General features: G+C 35.3%; 1 long non-coding RNA gene across 4 annotated transcripts; it reads left to right on the top strand.

The window, feature by feature from the left end:
* Window positions 1-1,912: 1,912 nt before the first annotated feature.
* Window positions 1,913-17,251, top strand: LOC136031194 (uncharacterized). 4 transcript variants are annotated; one of them, XR_010618459.1, is made up of 5 exons: window positions 1,913-1,997; window positions 5,508-5,645; window positions 11,690-11,771; window positions 14,157-14,264; window positions 17,030-17,251. It is a non-coding gene; the product is annotated as an uncharacterized LOC136031194 (long non-coding RNA). The 4 variants fall into 4 exon arrangements; XR_010618457.1 differs by having other exon boundaries at window positions 5,505-5,645; XR_010618458.1 differs by having other exon boundaries at window positions 5,495-5,645.
* The last annotated feature ends 1,104 nt before the right edge of the window (window positions 17,252-18,355 follow it).

The raw sequence follows: 18,355 nt of genomic DNA, 5'->3' as shown, positions 1-18,355 counted from the left end.
CACTAGTGAGGGAGGCCTGTTGGTAGAATTTCGGTCCTATTAGATGAAATTTACTTGGTCAAAAGGTCAAACAAACAATGGATATGAGATTTTTGCCCGTCCTTTCTGCTGCTACAGCAGTTACGCAAAAGCGCAAGACAGTGCTTGGGTTCCATTGCTGCTTTGTTATGACAGTTCTTCGTTAAGGTTTTCTTAGGAATAGCCAAGGCTTATCCTAAAGCTCGAACATGGTGTTTTTACCATGTCGCACTACTCTCATTGTGTAAACTGAATTTTATATTCACAACGATGATAACCCGACTCCAGAAGTTTCAATTACTTGGTAAAACATATAAAAAGCAAAGTAACTGATCAGGTTTCCATTGAAAGCTTTTCCTTCCCCTCAGCTTTTTCGTTGAGGGGAGAGGGGGCTGCAGTTTCTCCTTCCGAGCATGCTGTCTGTACTATAGTACATGGGTGGTTGTTGTCTTGACCTATGCTTGCATAAATATCCTTGTAGTATTCCACATTTAAAGGAGACAAAAACCCGCAGACTGACCACACTTCTTTGATTTTTTTTTTAAATAGGAATAGCCGGTTTGAAATCCAATAGTTTTAGAACCAAAATGATCTCAACCACTGTTACTGATTGCCTTTTGTTTACCCCCCACAGTAATATTTATTTCGAATTCTGATTTATCAGAAAAAAACAGTGCTTAACCAACTCTTTTCGAGCAATATTGTGTAAATTAAAGTTGTTCAACTTTGGAAAATAAAACAGTAGCATATTTATAGATCTTGGGAGGCCTGGTGAAAATCCAGTAAATCCAGCGTCATAAAGAACAATGCAAGGGTGCTTTCTGGCAACTCTTTTTAGCTACTTCACCAAGCCCAGTTGTGAATGTACTTTGGAATGATTCATACTGTCTTGTTTCAATACAACAATGAACCATATTTACTTTCTGCATGCTCGAGTGACTTGGCTCACAGTATTTAAATGTTACCATTAACAGTCTAGGGTACTTACGAAGTTCATCGTGCTTAGCGAAGCTCATGATCAGATATCTATTCTATGGCACATATTGATTCGAAAAAGTGATAATTTCAGAAACGTCAGAACAGACGCATAGAATTCCTTAAACCATCTGGAGAACACCGCCTGTTATTTTGTTTGATCTACAACCTGCAACTGTTGCTAGTTACGCAGCGGAGTACGCTTCTTCTTTACGTTCCTGGGAAGCTCAATGATACGAGAATACACCCATCGAGTTATAAAATCTAATTTCTCTTTCGTAGAAAAAATGTTGAATCATTACCGTGAAGAAGTGTAAACACATTTTCAAAATTGAAGCATACAGCTGGTGCGGAACTATTAGTCCTATCCTTTTTTTCTCCTGTCTAGTCTCAGCCTTACTAACGCCTTGTTACTCAATATTCCTTTTTTTTTATTCTGGCAGCTCAATACCATATTTTTCGGCAACACTTTGCTCCTCGCACGTATATCTTAAGTCCTGCTTGGGCTTATGAAAGCCCAGGTTATAATTTTGGCTGAAAATATTCCTTTGAATTCGTTAATATACTAAATTCCTCCCTTAATCACTACATACTTTTAGATAAAGTTAACACATTTTGGAAACATTCAGAGTTGCATCTAGATATTCTTTATTTAAGTCATACCGGCGGCATGCCGAAATCTTTTGGTGGGGGTGCTGTCGTTTTCCCTAAAATTCAGCTAGTCGCCGCCAAAATTAGAAGTTGCATCGCGTCGGAATTCGATATACAAAAGCGGTCATTCTTTAGTTCATTTAACTGATTCCACAATTTCTATTTTCATATACATAGGCTGGTTACACTTTTTTTTTCAAACCAACATAACAATAAGTATCGTCTGAACTTAGCCATGTGAACGACATCTATTTTGAAGATTGAAAATGAAAGTTTGATTTATATCGTGAATAATTTATAACATTCTTCTGTTAAGGTTTATTTTTCTCATTTAAAGATTGTTCTCCTATGAGGTGAGTTAGTTATATATTATCTATTTTAATCTCTGTTTTCCTCGACTTTTTGTTTGTGATAATTTATTTTAGACTTTATATCAGTCAAGCACAAGCCTATCTTCCTTTTTCTAGGTATTAGACATCAATTGAAAAATAATTTAGTCAGAATTAAGTTAGGTATTAGACCTGCTATGTATACTATCACTTAAGCTATAGATAAAAGAAATGTTCGACAAATTAGCATTGCCTTGCTGGGATAAACTTTTCACCTAAGTCATTCCTGAAAGTTTCACAACCATTTTCCCAGATAGCAAGAACCTCTTACACTGGAATTTTATTTTCAAATAGGCTACTGACAGATATAAGTTTGTTATTTTCTTATCTACTGATCCAGCTTTTAAATTGTTTACTAGATAATGCACAAGTACCACTAATTGAGTCAGGTAGGCTAAATAAAATTTTGAGGAATGTATTTAGAGCTATAATAATCCCCAAACAAAGTATTCTGAAGTACTCATTTGCCCCCTTCCCCTCCAAGGGACACTGTCCTTGATAATCTTTTACAGTCTGTGTTTGTAGAGGCAAATCCATAGAAATAGACCTAGATTACTCAGGCAATGCCAAAGGAAAACCTTTCAGGCTTCAGCCTACATTTGTTCAAGTGTGATTTTGCTCTCTAGGTTTCAAAAGTTCCTAAATTGGTAAACATTTTGCTGTTAGTATTATTAACTTACGAATAAATTGGGTAAAATTCTAGTCTAGTGACTTGCTGTCCCACAAAGGGGTTAGGTTAGGAAAATTAAACTTTTAGGGATGGGTGTACAGGCTAAAGTATATCCTGGGAAGATATTGTAAATTACCCATCTCCAATCCTTCTCCCTCTAGAGGGCTCTAAAATTTGCCTATATGACAGGTCTATAGGCTACCCATTGAAATCTTGGTAAAATTCTAGTTAATTGACTTCTTGCTATCTCAGAAAGGGTTTAGGAGGTGAAACTTACATGGATGAATCTACAGACTAAAGTATGTCCCAGGAAGGTAATTTTAAGCTACTAAGCTTACCTCCACTCCTTCTCCCTCTAGAGGGCACTGACCTTTGATGAACTTTAAAAATATGTGTTATAAAAGTGAAACCTTGCAAAATAGATCTTCTGCTTAATTGAAGTGCAACAAAATTGTTCTCAGCTTCATAACTTTGCTCAATTCCTATTTATAAGGTTTTAAAGATATGCAAATATATTTCCTAAATTTTGAAGAAAAATCATTGATATGGCTCAAAATTCTACTCAAATAGTGTAACAGGAATTGTATTTTCAGAGGTAAAGGCAGAGAAAATGCAACTAGTAACTGAAAATTAAGGTAAAATGTTGTTTTGTCAAAATTTCACTAGGTATAGACCTGTTAATTAGGCAAATTTTAGGGTCCTCTAGAGGGAGAAGGAGTGGAGGTGGTCACTTTCAAATACCTTCCTGGGACATACTTTAGCCTGTAGACCCATCCCTGAAAGTTTAATTTTCCTGTATTTGTATATCTTTAAAACCTTATAAATTGGGATTGAGCAAAGTTATGAAGCTGAAAACAATTTTGCTGTACTTCATTTGAGCAGAAGATCTATTTTGCAAGGTTTTCACTTTTATAACACATATTTTTAAAGGTCATCAAAGGCCAGGGCCCTCTAGAGGGAGGAGTAGAAGTAGGTACTTCAAAATACCTTCCCATGAAATACTTTAGCCTGTAGACCCACCCCTGAAAGTTTCAGTTTCCTAACTTAACCCCTTTCTGAAATAGCAAGAAGTCACTTAACTAGAATTTTTTAATGACTTTTGGCTATCTCAGAAAGGGGCTAGGTTAGGAAAATGAAACTTTCAGGGATGGTTCTAAGGGCTAAAGTATTTCATGGGAAGGTATTTTGAAGTACCTACCTCTACTCCCTCTCCCTCTAGTGGGTCCTGACCTTTGATGAACTTTAAAATATATATGTTATAAAAGTAAAACCTTGTAAAATAGATATTCTGCTTGAATGAAGTACAAGAAAATTGTTTTCAGCTTCATAACTTTGCTCAATCCAAATTTATGAGGTTTTAAAGATATGCAAATACATTTCCTAAATTTTGAAAAAAATATTGTACAGCTCAGAATTCTACTTAAATAACAGGAATTGCATTTTCAGAACTAAAGGCAGAGAAAAAGCAACTGGTAACTGAAAATTAAGGTATAATATTGTTTTGTCAAAATTTCAATAGGTAATAGACCTATCATGTAGGCAAATTTCAGGACCCTCTAGAGGAGGAAGGAGTAGAGGTGGATACTTTAAAATACCTTTCCAGGATGCACTGTAGACCCATCCATGAAAGTTTTGTTTTCCTAACCTAACACTTTTTAGAGATAGCCAAAAGTCACTAAACTAGAATTTTACCAAGTTTAAGCTTACCTATCATTTGGATAAGAAATAAACTTTACCCCCACACTCCAAATATGCAAATATATATCCTGAATTGTACATATAGAGACTGGGGTACAAAACTGTAGAATTAGAATCTTTCCCTGAACTAGCTTATTCATTCATGAAATAATCAACATTGCAGATATATTTTAATTAGATATTCATTATATACAGATGGTTAGGTTAATCATTTAATGTAATGTGTTCTGGGCAGCCTTACTTGCCATTATTCATAATTCACTATGATTAACTGAACTTCACTACTTGAGTATGTTCTTGATACCAAACAAGTATACTTTCCCTTATAGATCTTGGTTCAAACAGCTTTTTTATATCTTGCCCCTCCCTCCCCCTCCGTGGAAATTATTCTGGCATTTTTCATAGTATTGTAAAGTTTTCACCATCCAAACAAAAAGAATATTTTTAAAAATCAAATGCTTTTTGGAGAAAATTATTAGAAAATTTATTTCTGTTAACTAACAATTGTTTCTGCTGTCCAAACAAATACCTGTTAGCTAACATTCCAACATTTCTATAGCATTTTAGATCAACAAGTATATTGAACTAATGATATTTGCAAGTGTTTTATATAACTATCACTTTTGAAAACATTTGAACTGAAAATTCCACAGCTCAAAGCAATTGAATAATTTATTATTCTAAGCATTGTAGTAGGTAAATGTCAGGATCCTCTAGAGCGAGGCAGAATGGAGGTAGGTACTTCAAAATACCTTCCTGTGATAGTCTGTAGACCCATCCCTGAAAGTTTCATTTTTTCCTAACCTAACCCCTTTCCAAGATAGCCAAAAGTAGCTAAATAATTAAACAATTATTTTAAACTTTAACCAAACTTTAAATTTTGATGTAAAACTAGCAAGTTTAATACCATCATTCAGGCAACCAATGATGTGTCTCAGAGTCAAAATTTAAGAGTTCAAGTTTTACTTAATCATGTCAAAAAGTGCTGTACAAGTGCCCCTTACAAACATGTTTCTGGGACAAGTTATGCCATTGTCCCTCACCTCTTGATATGTTCCTGTCATAATGTAGAGTACTATGTCATACATCCTAGGTTTTTACAGCAGAACTGAATGGTTGTCACAAGGAGAGAAGAAAAAAGGCCATGTCTCATGCTGAAGAAATACAGAAGCTATTAGACCTAAGCATCACACAGCTGAGATGATAAACAATGAAAAATGGACTTCATAATGAGTCTAAGAAAGGTATGATAATAATCTTAATAAATTATACACATATAGTTCTTTCAAGATAAATGAAAATACTAGGTTTCTCCAATGTTCATATTGACAATGATAATTATTGCTGGCTTTTTTTTAAAGCAAAGTAATTCTGGATTTAACTTATTGGAAGAAAACTTCTTTTTGTCAATGATGTTCAGAAAACTGTTGAATTTATAAATCTAAACATTAACAGATCTAAGTTTGCTTTCATAATGACAGGTTGTAACTTCTGTTCGTTATTTGTTGCCTCTTACCTGTCTTTACTTTCAGCTTCAATTACTTTTAATTTGTTATTTCTGTATGTATTTTTTTTTTTGATTGAATGATGCACTTCTCAGAGCAGACAAAGGTGATATTGTGACTATGCTTGTATTGTATCATGCTACTTAAGAATTTGTAGTAAAATAAGGGCAGTCCAAAAACCCATCTCCATTTTTCTAGACTGCCAAAGAAAAGCAGTTTTTCCAAAAGATGTTCTTTGCCCCAGCCTATGTTAAGAGCCTGTTCATTCCTGAAAGTAAACAATTAGAGAAATTGTGAAATCCCTAAAGTTAACATATTTAAAGAGAAAGTATCTAAATTGCATTTTATTTTCCCTATAGCACAAATACTATTCTGGTCCAACTGGAAATCTATCTCCCCTTCCAGGGAAAATATAATCCCTTGCAAAATCCCCCCACCCTGGGCAATTCTCTCCTTGCTGAAAATTTCCCTTAGGAAATATGTTGTAAGTGACTCCACTTGAAAATTTGTTGTTAGGTATTATACAAGAGATACTTGAGAAGTTTGGTCAACATTAATGAAAGAAAACAAAATATGATAAAAATATAATTCTTATTGATAAAATTGTGAAAACCACAACTAAGTATTATGTGCCCAGAATGCAGAAATGTCCTTAAGAATTATATTGAAATGAGTTTTGCTTTCTGCCTTTACTGCTGCCTACCACATATACTCTGCTAAGTAGGATTTTAAATGATGGTGGAATGTACCTTGGTGCTGTTTATTACTCCACCTTGTGGAACCCCATACTCTCTCCTTGGTTGGATACCTCCATTAAAAAGCTTTCACTGGTTTCCGTGCACACTCTACCATACACCCTCTGCTGCTGCATAATTTTTATGGCACTTGGTATTAACCAAGTGACATATAGCAATCGCCAATTCTGTCGGTCTGTCGGTCCCGGTTTTGCTACTTAAGGCACTTCCAGGTAAGCTAGGACGATGAAATTTGGCAGGCGTATCTGGGACGGGACCAGCTTAAATTAAAAATAGTTGTTTTCCCAATTTGACCATCTGGGGGGGGAGAGTGAGGAGGGCGGTTAATTCGAAAAAAATAAAAAAAATAAAGTATTTTTAACTTATAAATGGGTTATGGGATCTTAATGAAATTTGATGTTTGGAATGATATTGTGTCTCAGAGCTCTTATTTTAAATCCCGATCGGATCTGGTGACATTGGGGGGGAGTTGGGAGGGGGGAAACCTAAAATCTTGGATAACACTTAGAGTGGAGGGATCAGGATGAAACATGATGGGAAAAATAAGCACAAGTCCCAGATACATGATAGACATAATCGGAACGGATCCGCTCTCTTTGGGGTAGTGGGGGGGGGGTAATTCTGAAGAATTAGAAAAAATGAGGTATTTTTTAATTACGAACGGGTGATCGGATCTCAATGAAATTTGATGTTTAGAAGGATATCGTGTCTTAGAGCTCTTATTTTAAATCCTGACCGGATCTGGTGACATTGGGGGGGAGTTGGGAGGGGGAAACCTAAAACTTGGAAAACACTTAGAGTGGAGGGATTGGGATGGAACTTGGTGGGAAAAATAAAAACAAGGGCTAGATACATGATTGACATAAACGGAACGGATCCGCTCTCTTTGGGATAGTTGGGGGGGGGGTTATTTCTGAAAAATTAGAAAAGAGGTATTTTTAACTTACAAACAGGTCATCAGATCTCAATGAAATGTGATATTTAGAAGGATATTTTGTCTCAAAGCTCTTATTTTAAATCCTGACTGGATCTGATGACGTTGGGGGAAGTTTGGGGTGTGGGAACCTAAAATCATGGAAAACGCTTAGATTGGAGGGATCGGGATGAAAATTGGTTGGAAAAATAAGCATAAGTCTTACATACGTGATTTACATAATTGGAACGGATCCGATCTATTGGGGCAGGGTTAATTCTGAAAAATAAGAAAAAATGACGTATTTTTAACTTACGAAGGAGTGATCGGATCTTCATGAAACTTCATATTTAGAAAGACCTTGTAACTCAGATCTCTTATTTTAAATCTCAACCGGATCAAGCGTAATTGGGGGGGGGGCGGGCCGGAAATCTTAGAAAATACTTAAAGCGGTGAGATCTGGATGAAACTGGATGGGAAGAATAAAAACCTGTCTAAGATACGTGACTGACATAACCGGACTGGATCTGCTCTCTTTGGTGGAATTGGAAGGGGGGGGGGGGTAATTTTGAAAATTGAGGTATTTGTAACTTACAAAAGGGTGACCAGATCTTAATGAAATTTGATATTTAGAAGGATCTTGTGCTTTAAAGTTCTTATTTTAAATTCCGACCAGATCCTGTGCCATTGGGGGGAGTTGGAGGGGGAAACCGGAATTCTTGGAAAACGTGAAAATTGGGGTATTTTTATCTTACGAATAGATGATCGGATCTTAATGAAATTTGATTTTTAGAAAGAATTCATGTCTCAGAGCTCTTATTTCAAATCCCGACCAGATCGTTTGACATTAGGGGGAGTTTGAGGGGGAAATCTTGGAAAAACACTTGGAGTGTAGGAATCGGGATGAAGCTTGGTGGATAGAATAAACAAATGTCCTTGATACGTGATTGACAGAATCGTACTGGATTCGCTCTCTTTGGGAGAGTTGGGGGGAGGGGTTCAGTGATTTGGCGAGTTTGGTGCTTCTGGACGTGCTAGGACGATGAAAATTGATAGGCGTGTCAGGGAGCTGCACAATTTGACTTGATAAAGTCGTTTTCCCAGATTCGACCATCTGGGGGCTAAAGGGAGAGGAAAATTTAGAAAAAAATAGGTATTTATAACTTACGAGTGGGTGATCGGATCTTTATGAACTTTGATATTTAGAAGGACATCGTGACTCAGAGCTCTTATTTTAAATCCTGACCGGCATTAAGCCTCTTATTTTCCTTTTTAAATCAATCTATTGATTCATCGAAATTTGTTAGAGCTCATACCATATGATCTCTTGGCTCTTAGCTCTTCTCACCTCGTCCCAAGTGCCATATGAGCTCTTAGCTCTTGTTTCTTTTTGTAAACAAATATTCATTTATTTGTCCTATGTGGCCAACTCCTCTAATGTTCCGACAGTTTTTATGTTGCTCATAAAATACGTACAATTCACTGGTAGTTATTCCAATTGACAACCGTTTTTGAAGAATTGCCTGGCTCTTGTTCACACCAGGCCACAGATGACAATTTGTTAACTAGAAATAACCCAGAAAAACTACAGTAGCAAATTGTATTTTCTTTTTGAAAACCACATATTGACACACAAATTGACGTTTTTCAAACAGGGCCTAGTTTTACACTCAAAAAATGTTGATTCTTGTAAGAGTGCAAAATCAAGGTGGGTCCATTGATGCACTGTTTTGTTCTGGGTAACAACCCCTTATCCTGGAAAAATATAATTGCCTGTCTTTGGTCCTTGGCAAATCCCAAGTTTTAATTCGAACATCCATGATGAGACACTATTCTATCGCTATGTTTTGCAAACTAACCAGTTATTGTCCTATCTGATCTCATATAATGCATAAGTACTGAAAATTGTTTCTGATTATACTTTCATTTGAAAAAAAATAATGCATTTGATTTACTCTTTTTCAAATCATGCTGGAAATCACCCCTCCGTAAATCATTTTTTGCAAAAATCCCTCTATCAATTTTCCCTAATAATCTCCCTTTTCAAAGGAAAATTTCTTCTGTGGCAACTTCCCTCAATAAGAACTTTCCATGCAGAAAGTTTCTTCTAGGGGAATTTCTCACTCAAGAAATGCCCCAACAATTATAATACTGCTTAAAATTCCTCCGTGACAATTCACCTGACCATATTTACATTTAAGATTGATTTGCTAAAGAAAAAGTAAGACAAAAAATGATTTCGCAACATCGGAATTCCGGCGAATTCCCCCACTCCCATTGAAATAATATCTTACAGGAAATTTTCCCTGAAGTGTTTATGCTTCCTAAGATCAAATTCTATATACACAATTGGTAAATTTCATGATTTACAGCCCTTTTCCTATGAGATATGGGGTTACCCTACAAGTCAAATTCTAACTGAAGAACAAAATGGCTATCTAAAAATTTCGATCCAGCTTTTAGGGAAAAGGGAGATTGGGAGGAGGTCTTGTTACTTGTGATAATTTCTCGTATTTATAAAATCCTGAAAAACTATCACTTTGCTGAAAACTGAACTGATCAACAAAAGCAGTATTAGAAGTAAAAAAATTCGTAAGCTTCTTGCAGAAAGTGTGAACCTAATTTATAAAGTAACCACTAGTCTTTTACACGCCCAAAGTATTTAGCACTGATTTATTCCTTTGTCTCCTTTGTTGTTTCTGGTTCCAGTAGGTTACTATACCGGGGCATATGGAGAGCTGTTGGAGAAATGTTAATATGGAACCTTATGCACATATGTAAAAGCCCTTATATACATGTGTCCTGATAGCACCATTAAAAGGGACGAATGCAAGCTCTTAGGACAGGCCCGTAACACCACTGAAAAGGGACGATTGCAAGCTCTAAGGACATGCCAAAATTAGCCCCAATCACTCAATAATGCAAGAAGATTTAGATGAACCATCTAGATGATCATCTGAGTGGGGTTTGCAGTTCAACTTGCCAAAATGCAAAGTCCTGCATCTTGGACACAACAACCTCAAACTCTCCACCCTAGTCAATCGAAGGAAGAGATAAGATGCAATTGCTACTCGCAAACTGCTTGAAAATGACCTCTTGAAGTCATGTTTTTTCATCCCGTTGAAGTACTACAAGACTTCCTTTGAAACGCCCTAAAAATGGCGTCAGATCAAAATAAAAAGTGTCATCTTTGGAAACATTAACTAAACTGACTTGTAATATTTCTGGTTGAATAAGAATCCAACCAACGAGGTCCCCAGATAATACATCCATCAGTCATTTTTGTAGGTGATAATGCAAATCAAATGTTTTTGAATTTTGACTTATCATAACGTGCGGATGGATGCTTCACAACTAATCAAAACTTCTGTTTTTGGCACTTGTTTTGGACAAATCCTTCAGGGGGGGCTTGCTGATTGAAAATGTTGGCATTTCAAAGCAAACTATTGTGTGGTCAACCTGTCTGAGACTCTTGGGCGGGCGTGGCTTTCTAAAAGCTAATAAACAAGTATTGGTACAATAAAAGTAATACTTACTCTCGCCGTTTACCCGTGTCATTTAACCAAACACTTGAACACTGTAGGTTTCACCGTTCGCCTGGGGGTCCAGAGGACTAGTTAGTCACGTGTCAAGCAGCCGAGCCTCTTAGGCTTAGGTTTCACTTGTTCGCCTGTGAGTCCGTGCAAATTCAGTCCAAGATTTTGCATACAAGTCAGTTATAGCCTATTCACACTTTAACAAAATAAAGAATTTAACAAAATAAGCTATGGGAGAAATTTAGTTTCATCTCTAATTTTTGTTTTGTCAAAAAAAAGCAAAATGTCAGTTGGATAATTTTTTTTAAGATGAAAGTTTTTATTACTTTAGTTGTAGTCGTTTTTTATATTATGTTGCACTCCTCTTTTTGTAAGTTTAATGTTTATTGTGTTTTTTCACAGCTACCTTTTTACTATAGAAGTTTAAGAATAATATTATTATAATGATGAACCAACCATGCACCACTCTTAACACTTATGCTGAGACATTTATACTAAATCACTACTGAACATACCTTTTAACTTTGCATACTCATTGTTTGTTGATTCCGAAAATTGCTTAATGAATTTCTTTTTTAGGAACATGTTATTCGCTGATGTCAGTCAAGACGTTCTAGTTTTACTTCAATTATTTACAAAGTAAATAAAGGCAAATGCAGAGGTAAGAAATGAAGGTCTCTTATGTTTAATCTTAAATTTCCATCCTTAAAAAGCTTGTTCAACTGTCCTTTTGTCTAGCCAGTTAATGCGAAAGCTAATTTTCAGATGAGATGGGCCAGATCCCAACTCAGTCCAGAAAGGAGTTAAGTCATAATTGTTGATCAAATCGATGTAAAATGAGCAAAATCCTGCAAGAAGTTGCAGTTTTTCTGAAAAAGATCTTCAGTCCTATGGGAATGGTGCCTAGGGTGTATATGAAAATTAGATCCTTGTCATACTGCTGTTGTAAGGTTTATCTTAGTTAATTCTTTTGTGACCCCCCCCCCCCTCTCAGGGTGACACTTATAGAAAAGAGAATAAAAAAATAGACTAATCTTTGTGGTAACCAACTCATAATGAAACTTGGTCCAGCAGTAGCCGAAGTTCTAAAAACAGAATTAACTTTTCATGTTGATTCTAAATATATAGAATTCGTTAGTTCCGATGTTACTCATTAAAAGCTATGAACCTATGATAATTTGCCTGATTTTAGAATTGGGAGTAACACTCCCAAAAGTCAAGGAATCATAATGAAAATTGGACGGTCAGATTCAACATATTAGAGAACACTGCTATTGAGGTTTCAAGCATTTGTGAAAATGTGGAATTTTGTATTTTTTGACAGAAAAAAAAATTCAGATACATGTTTTTTTCAGGTGGAATCCTGTCAAGCCAATGATCCTAGAAAATTGGAAGAGGGTTCATTTGAACAGCAATTAAAACTTCTATTGACCTTTTCAAATACAAAATATATAGGGTAGCTATCCCTCCTTCCTTTTTTCCAAAGTGCATTCAGTCAGCTTTTTGAGAAAAGATCTCAAAAATAGTTGAATAGATCTTCAGAATAGTTGAAAGGCTCAGTAAATATGTCTGGGGTTGACGTGATTCCCACAGTTCCTAGGGAAATGGCTCAAATTATGAAATTTGGCAGTTTTTTGTGTATAGTATTTGTTATTAAAAACAAGACTTTTGTATGAAATTAGGCGAAGGAGAATTTACTGCAGAAAATATTGGGGTAAATTTTTTTTTTAGCGAGAATGGAATCGCCCGGGTGTTGGGAGGTTTTACGCGTGAGAAAGTTTTGATGAAGACATGATATTCCTTGGAGGGGAGAGGTGGTTGTCCCAGCCTCATTCTTCTGCTTTTTAAATATATTAAATTCCAGAAACGGACATTGATGACTTATGTACTAGATTTATAGGGAAAGGTCGTCATTTTACACGAATCAGTGAAAAAAAAAAACTTTCCGAACAAGAAGTTTTTCAAACAAAAGAAAACGACCAAAAATTACTATCGATTTAGGCTATATATGTACTTATATAATTTGGTTGGATAGCAGTAGATTGCTTTTTTTGCAAGACATGCTGCTCATTACCGATTGTTTGTTACCAAGAACAGTAAAAAGTTGATTTTGTTCCTAAATAAGCTGGCATTAGCAATATTATTTGTTTTGTTAAAACTTTTTAATAAAACTTTCAAAAATGAAAAAAAAAATAGGGCCAAAGATTGAAGAGGAAAATAATGTTAGACCGTGTTTGGGCAGTGCAATCTTGAATGCCCATAGCAACTACAAAAAGTTACCGTATGAAGTCAAGCGATGGTTGTTTATCATGGCCTTACTACTGTAGTGACAGAATGTTATATCCTTAGTAAATAAGCTTTTAAAAGTGAATACTTTTTCAATTTCTTCATTTAAGTATCTGTTGGACACTTTCTCTTATGATTTTTTTTTATTCTATCAAATTTGTTCTGACGTATCCTGTTTCTAATATTAGAAGTTTATTATAATGATGAAACATCCATGCACCACTCTTAGCAATTATGCTGAGATATTTATACTGAATCACCCCTAAAACGCCCTAAAAATGGCGTCAGATCAAAATAAAAAGTGTCATCTTTGGAAACATTAACTAAACTGACTTGTAATATTTCTGGTTGAATAAGAATCCAACCAACGAGGTCCCCAGATAATACATCCATCAGTCATTTTTGCAGGTGATAATGCAAATCAAATGTTTTTGTTCAAATTTGTTCTGACGTATCCTGTTTCTAATATTAGAAGTTTATTATAATGATGAAACATCCATGCACCACTCTTAGCAATTATGCTGAGATATTTATACTGAATCACCCCTAAAACGTCCTAAAAATGGCGTCAGATCAAAATAAAAAGTGTCATCTTTGGAAACATTAACTAAACTGACTTGTAATATTTCTGATGAAACATCCATGCACCACTCTTAGCAATTATGCTGAGATATTTATACTGAATCACTACTGAATATGTCTGTAAATTATGAGTATTCATTCTGTTAATTGTAGGAATTCTAAATGAATATCTTTATAGGAATGCTTTGGTCATTAGTGTAGGATTTTATATATCATCAGCTCATGGGTAAGAAGAGATGTCACCTGCAAATTTAATGAGGTTCTAATCGTAGAACCAATGGACAAGGTAATATATTTATTATTTATTCATTTCGCGGGCCTATGCGTATCACAATGAGTTATGTTAATAAACCTTTGAAGTCTGTAATATCTTGAAAACCTATAGAAACAGATACAGGCACGTATGCAGGAATTTTCTTGGGGGGGGGCAAAACCCTCGAAACAGCAGATATAAAGTAGCACTTTTTTATTTAGTAACTAAATAAATGCAAAAAGCACGTATATCGGAAAATACAGATTAACTTTAATCTGTAATATTGTAGCGGATGAGGGGAAGAAGACTGAGGCCTCAAAAGTACGCTTTAGAATCAGATTATGTTCATAGCGATTTAGAACCAGTGATTAATATTTTATATCCCACTGAAAGGGAAATTTTGGGGCTAACAGTGCAATATGGGTGCTGTGAGGGTACTTCTTCTATTGTGAAAACGTCGATTTTAATGAAAAATGATTGTTTCCAAAGTTGATCCATTAAAAGCTGTACTTTATCCTGAAAAAGGGGGATAAACGCCTTAGTATCAAGGATAATTTTATTTTGCTGTGGAAAGCAAACTCTTTACAAAAAAAACAACAGTACAACCGCTAATTACTTCAATTATAGTAAAAAGTTAGACAGAAAATTGGTTAAAAATTGGGCAGTGACTTTACCGGATAATTGCATACGGTAAAATTCCAAAAAAAGGCTTCACACATGTATCTAGATTCTTAATAAATGTCCTACTCTTGCCAGAAATTTCAAGAAACCATGGGGAAATTAAACATTTCACAAAATTTCGGGGGGTGGGACCGAAGGCCCCTTCCCGTGTACGTGCCAGAACAGATATTAACCTGATAAGGTCACTATTGTAAAAGAAAAAAAAACGTACTAGCCGATGTAAGCTGTGCTTTTGCTCTGGGATATAAAAAAAAACGAACAGGAAACTATTTTAGTCTATGTAATACAGATCAAGGTTAACAAGAAGAGATCTTGTAAACTAAATTCAGTTGAAAAGGATTGAACGGAACTCATCAGGGGGTGATCTAGGAAATGTTTTTTAGGTTAGCAAAAGTTTCATTGTGTATTATTGATTTCTTCTATCCGTCTTTAAAAGAAAGCTTGGGTGGTATTTTTCATTTTTTTTTTTCTATTTTGGAGTCAAACAACAGATATGGGTGGAATTGTGGGACTGCTGGCTACGAAATTGACAAAATGAATGCCTTCCAATGTCCTTATTGCAATGAAGAAGTAAATGAAGTAATTTAGTCTCGGGTACTGTGTCCCTGAAATCTGCTAGAAACCTTCGGGGTGTTCCTGAAGTTAGTATATTTTTCTTAGTTCTTTGGAACTTTAAAATTATTCTAGTTATTGGGGTCGTACAGTCCCCTGTTCGCCTTCACCATTGTATTGCCAATACATTTTGTCATTTGTACAGAATAGGTCACTTGCATCACCAGCTCTTGAAACAAGAACTGGCTGTATTGTTGCTACTGTGTTTTGATTATCCTGCGGCATAAAAAACAACAACAATAGAAAGCAATAAAAAGAATCGGCCCCTTCTTTTGAGAGTCCAGGGTTGGAGGGGATGAAGTGGGCAAGGGAAGAATACAAGTGAAACACAATTAATGAATTCACACACTAGCCTCAATAAAATACCGACTTCATTGCTAGGACTGAGATACTTCTCCTTACATGACAAGTCCTCATTAATAATGAACCGGCTTAACCGAGATTGATTATCGCTACATGTTACTTAATGCAGACACGCCTATAGAATAGCGCAGCTATGACCATGAAATTACTATAATATATATTTCTAGTTCGTAAGTGTCTAATATTTATCTTTACAATTCCTAACAGTCCGATTCTTGACCAGTAAACAAATTTTTTTGTCAATTTTTCATAATATATGTACTTACTCTTATATTTATATTGTTAATTCAAAAATTTTTCACGAGTTTCTGTTTTAGGAACTTGGTGCTGTTTTGCGCTTTGTTGTTTCAGTTTTTATGGAATTACTGGATTCTGTGGCAGTTGATTTCAACAGTCTGTAGTCTTTCAAGTTATGCTTTGTGATCCTTTGTTATTAGACCAAATAGGCCAAGAAAACGCAAATTACTTGCAACATATCTAAAAAAATAACATTTACAGAATTTTGGATTCAAACCTTTGTGTTGCCAACTTCAGTTATTTATTTTTCTTTTCTACGAATTTGCCCCTGTGCATGTTGATAGGTTATTCTTCGAATATTTATTTTTAAAACTGCATATAAAACGTTGAGCTATGTTTAAATTTTGAGTTTCAAAACATTTTTCTGAATTTTGTGCTGGGCCTGTCAGTAAAGAGAGCTAGTAAAATAGAAATGAAGAAGGGCTTGAGTCGAGTTTTCTTTAAAATTAAATTATTTAAAACTGACAGAAAAATGATTTAAAACTGATAGAAAAAACCCTAAGTTCTTGTTTAGAGTTTAAAATAACGATAAGAGCAATATCTTTACAATTAAAATGGGATACCCTTTAAGTTACCTGATTCAACTAGTTCCTAATAAATACTTACCCTAATAAGGTTGTGTCCATGTGAGAAATAATCTACATATTCTCTTCTCTTAATTCTATTATTTTGAAAAAAGGTTATAAATTAGTCTGAATTAAATTAGAACTTAAGTACCAAATGATGATATGTATTTCCTAGCTGATTTCATTGATGCTTTCTTCTTCCTTGGATGTCTGACAAACCGTTTTAAGAGTGTGTGAATTTTAATAAGCGAAATGTATTACATTTTTCATGATTTTAAGGTTATTCGACGCAATCCTGATGCTCAATGAATCTGCCAGTCTCTCCATAAAACTGGATTTCAGGGTCTCAGTTCACAGTCAGTTGGGAATCCTGGTTTTTTGGTTCAAAGAAGAGTGGACGGAAGAGATGAACACCCCTTTATTTATCAGTTTTGTAAAAAAAGATTTATAATGCTGTAAATTTTTCTGGGTATTGAATAAAGAAGAAAAAACTGCCGTCTATATTTAGCGCTATACTCAAGATTCTGTTGAACTAGACGATTAGTGTTTGGAAGGGAGGTACTGAATGCGCTAGTTTCCGAACTGTAAGTAAGGAGTGACCCGGCTCAATAGTAACCGAAACTCTAAAAAACGGAGTTTTGATACCAATAGACATAAAAAAAAATCGAGTCTGAGAATTTTCGAAAAAAGAGGGAAACGTCCCCTGAAAGTTTTAGAATCTTAATGAAAATAACACTGTCAAATTAAGCGTATCAGAAAATCCTTCTTTAGAGATTTCAAGCTCCTATCTGTAAAATTGTAGAATTTTGTTTGCCAGAAGAAAGATCACGGATACATATTTATTTGTTTTATTTATTTTTATTCTTCCCAGGGGCGATTGTGTCAACCCTGTGATCCTAGAATATCGCGGGGGGCTCATTCGAAAGACAGCTAGAAGCTCTAGAGCCATTTCAAGTGGCCAAAAAATTGGAGGGTGACTACGTCCCCTCCCAAGCTCATTTTTCCTAAAGTTATCCGATCAAAAGATAGCTATTTTATTCAGCACTGTGTAAGTCTGAGGGTGGCTTAATCCCCCACAGTCCCCGGAGGGAGGGCTGCAAGTTGTGAACTTAGCCTATTGTTTACATATAGTAGTGGTTATTGGGAAATTTACAGACGTTTTCAGGAGGGGGGATAAATGATCACAAATTGAATAAAAAACGAGTTCTTTTTCAACTGAAAGTAAGGAGCAACATTAAAACGAACTAATTATTGGGTATATGAAAGGGGCTTTTACCTCTTCAACGCTGCGCTCTTTACGCTAAAGTTTTGACTTTCTCGAAACTCATACTTTTTGAATCAATAAAAAACTTAAGCGCAAAAAGTGGGGCGTTGAGGAGGGGACATATTTCATATACGAGATAATTTCTGTTCGTTGTAAGTTTTGATGTTGCTCCTTTCAGTTTAAACAAAACTAGTTGGGGATAATACATCCAATCGTTTTTTTCCTTAAACGCAGATGAAAGCTGTATGTTATTTCATGGCTCACTCAAATTAGGCGGAAAAATATTAAAAATAAAATAGGTCCGACCAATGCAAAAACGCTAAAATTGGTGAGCTAATTAT

This window comes from Artemia franciscana, chromosome 9, assembly GCF_032884065.1.
Source record: "Artemia franciscana chromosome 9, ASM3288406v1, whole genome shotgun sequence".
In the NCBI taxonomy this organism is placed as follows: Eukaryota; Metazoa; Arthropoda; class Branchiopoda; order Anostraca; family Artemiidae; genus Artemia; species Artemia franciscana.
This window is presented reverse-complemented; position numbering and strand designations above follow the sequence as displayed.